Below are 4,112 nucleotides of genomic sequence, written 5' to 3'. Positions count from 1 at the left end.
TCCCACATTTATTGGCATGATGTTATTCATAGATTATTTCTTCTTATTCTTTGCTTAATCTTTTGATTTCATAGCTGTGGAGTCTGTCTCAGTGGGTAATAGGCATGAATCTCAGTCTCCAAACACAGATGTGCAAGAAATATGTTTATTTCTCTAGAACTCAATTTAGTCTTTATTTGGAGTTTCCATTCCATCAGGACCACAGAAATTTGGTCTTAGGCAATTTGGGGATTCCCCTCTCTATCCCTGGGATATTTACAGAGTTCCTTAAGGTCATGTGCCATGCTGACCTCTGTTGAATTATTCATACTTCCATCTGGAAGTCCACTTAGGTCTTGTTGGGAAAGGAAGTCTCGTGCATATAGTCTTTTGATCCTCACTTGGCCCATAAAAATGGGCCTTAGGCATGGAACACTTTTAAAAAAAATTTCATTTAAGTTTTTCAGTGTTCCAAGATTCATTGTTTATGTACCACACCCAGTGCTCCGCTGGAACACTTCTTTACCAAGAGATAAAGAGTACCTATCGCTAGTGCTGGGCTGGTAGCCTTTTGTGGAAATATGCTTTCCTGTTTCAGATTCAACGTGTGCTTCTTCGTTTTGCTTAGTATGAGTGTCATATAGCATCTGGCCAGTCCCTTTACTATATCTGTCTCCTATAGGGAGAGGATGAGGCCCTTAGTTCTGGATTATAGGAGGGGAGTGTGAAGGCCAGTGGGTTGGAAGTCTTGCATTGGCTGTTGGGAGGGACCTGCTGGCCGGGATGGACTGATGGCTACTTCTAAAGCTGATCTTGCTCTGTGTCTTCTTTATATAACATTGTTCCATCCTGAGCTGGACTGTGTTGTTTTCCAGTGTCTTTAATACCAAGACATAGCATTAAAATTACTTAGACTTCTATTCCTGGTGACAGGCAACAGATGCCAGTTGCTCCATAGGTGTCCACTCCATTGTCTGTCCACACAGGTCCCTGCTAAGTTGCTTCTTGTTCCCATCTCTAGGGTTCCTTTAGTTCCCCCAGCTGTCCCACATGCATTTGCCACTCTTGGACATACATAAATCATTTTGCTAGTCTCAAGATTTGCTGGGGCCTGGTAAACTCTGCAAGGTTATGCAACGCTCCATCTCCCTCAGCATTCCCACAGGGGCACTTCTTCTCTGGGATCTTGCTGCTTCTTGGAATCTCCATGGTAAATGGTCCCCAATTTTTTTTTCTCTCCATTTCCAAAACACTGCCCTTTTGCTTCCTAGGGGCTTAGCCGTGGAGAGCTGAGTATGAGACCTCACAGGGCCACCCAGCAGCATCTATGTTTTCATGACCTCCCTACCAGCTTTCTCTGGCCCAGGAATTCAGTTCATTTCTAGCTTCAGAGTGAGGCTATCACTCAAATAAACTCTTCTTATTTTCTACCAGACCAATTGTCATTGCTCAGTGTTCTTTGGTTCCAAAAGATTCTAAGGCTTTTGAAACCTGAAAGCCAGAAAAAGATTCTTGTTTTATCATTTTATGTTCTGGGATGGCACTTTTTACCCAAAACCATGGGCCCAGAACGGCCAAGCTGAGTAAAGGGAGAATATTGGGAGTGTGGGTTGGAGGGAAACATCAGTGAATACTTCAAAACTATCTCTCCAGACCCTTAGTTTGACAGGAGAAGAGACAGTCTCAGAGAAATAACTGATTTGCCAAGGTCCCATACAGTTTGTGGTAGAGCAGAGAGACCAAACTCCAGATACACTAACTACTACTCTACTGTTCTTTTTTCTTTTTAAAAAAAGACTTTATTTACTTATTTGGGAGAGCGGGAGAGAGAGAGAGTGAGCATGAGCAGGGGAGGGGCAGAGGGAGAGGGAGAGGGAGAAGCAGACTCCCAGCTGAGTGAGGAGCCCAAAGCAGGGCTTGATCCTGCCAACCTGAGATCATGATCTGAGCTGAAACCGAGTCCGATGCTTATCACCTGGGCCACAAAGATGCTCCTGAGCCATGCAAGTACCCCATTCTTGTGTTCTTTGATGTTTTAAGAAACACATATGGAGTTTAAATTCTGCAACCCAATATATATTTCACCTAGATTTTTTTTTTAATTTGGGTATGGTTGACACAGAATGTTACATTAATTTTAGATACACAACATAGCAATTTGACAATTTTATATATTATATTATGTTCACAAGTATGGGTATCATGTGTCATCATACAATGCTATTACAATACCATTGGCTCTAGTTTTTATGCTGTGCCTTTTATTCCATGACTTACTCATTCTGTAACTGGAAACCTGCATCTACTGTTTTGCCCAGTGCCCTTCTCTCCTCCCCTGCAGTACCTGTCAGTTTGTTCTCTATATCTAAAGGTCAAGTTCTGCTTTTTGCTTATTTATTCATGTTTTGTTTTGTTTTGATCCCATATATGAGTGAAATCCTGTGGTATTTGCTTTTATTAGTCTGACTTATTTCACTTAACATAATACCCTCTAGATCATGCTGAATCAAATGGCATGATCTCATCCTTTTTATTGCTGTATAATATTCCATTGTACACACATGTGCACATGCATGTGCGCACACGCGCGTACGCGCGCGCGCACACACACACACACACACACATAGGCACACACCCCCACATCTTTCTTATCCATTTGCCTATTGATGGATACTTAGGTTGCTTCCATATCTTGGTTTATTGTCAATAATGCTGCAATAAACATAGCATACATATATCTTTTGAAATTAACGCTTTCATTTTCTTTGGGGAAATACTCAATAGTTATTTCACCTAGATTTTTAAATATGTTATAATTGCCATCATAAGTGTCCCTTAGCAAATGAGTCATTTTCTTAATAACTATGTGTTTGATCCTTTAAGGACAAAATATGCCCTTGTTAATTTTTACTCTCTCAGAAGAAACCCTTTTATACTGTTTACTTTTGTAAAAGCAGGAGTGACTTGTTCCTCCTTTCCTTCCAGTTACCTAGCTCAGGTGCTAAGCTGATTCTTTTTCTTGAGGACAAAGGACCCCATTTTGGAGGTCAGTTCCTTTCACTAGCCTATGATACAGTGATGCCCAAGGTCTTACCGGGTGAGTGAAGCATTTGCCCTACACCTTATTTTCAGCTGTGCTTTGAGTTCTTTTGTTTTCTTTTTGTGATTTTTGTTTCCTCCTTCCCATTAGGCTGACAGCTGTCTCTGTTTTGCAGTCAGTATTTCAGTGTGTTATAAGTAGCCCCTCTCCCACAGCTCTCTTCCTAATATCTCATTTCTATTCTGCCCTAGGCTTTGAAACTAGATAAATAAGCCTGGTAATATTGTTTGTAAAGTGAGAGTAAATAGCCTCCAAGGTAGGGCCTCAAAAGCTTTCCTATGGGAAAGTGTGTGAGCTTCCTCTGTGTGGGCCTTTGCTGACATCCCTTTTGCCTGCTCTAAGGCCTTTTTTGCTTATATCCTGCTTCCTGTCTGCTAGATCCGTGAGGTTGCAGGATGTCTGCAAGGTGAACAGGTGAGGAATAACTGCTTTTTTTTCTTTATTGATTCAGAGATAATGTAAAAATATTTCACATTTGAATGAACCATATTCGTGGAAGAGAGCTATTAACTAGATTCTTTGCAAATCGGAATAAAAAATAACCACCACAGAACCACAGAATTCCTTTGGGCAATTTGATTATTTAAGATGCAAACTATACCCTGACCTTGGGGGCTTTTTGAACCACAGCTGTCAGTTTAAACAAAACTCCAGCCTAATTAAACTTTTGTTGGATGGGGTGCTAGTTTGAGAACTGGTTGGACAGCTTTTAAAACTTAATGATGCAATTCTTTCACCAGAAAACACATAGAAGTACTAATACTTAGTGTATATGTTCTTTATATCTAACCATAGGGCCCTGGTTATATCACTTTTTGGAAAATGAAGAACAATTTTCTGCATACAGATTAATTGTGATATTTATGAATTTTCTTCTTGTAGTAGTTACATTGTAAAATTGAGGTAACACTTATTTTTTTTCCAGATTCCTGTCTTCCCCTCCCTTTCCCTCCCTCCCTCCCTTTCTTTCTTTCTTTCTTTCTCTTTCCTTCCTTCCTTTCCTCCTTCCTTCCTTTCTTTTATCCTCTCTCTT

Source organism: Neovison vison, chromosome 13, assembly GCF_020171115.1.
Source record: "Neovison vison isolate M4711 chromosome 13, ASM_NN_V1, whole genome shotgun sequence".
Lineage (NCBI taxonomy): Eukaryota > Metazoa > Chordata > Mammalia > Carnivora > Mustelidae > Neogale > Neogale vison.
Note: the sequence above shows the minus strand (reverse complement) of the source record.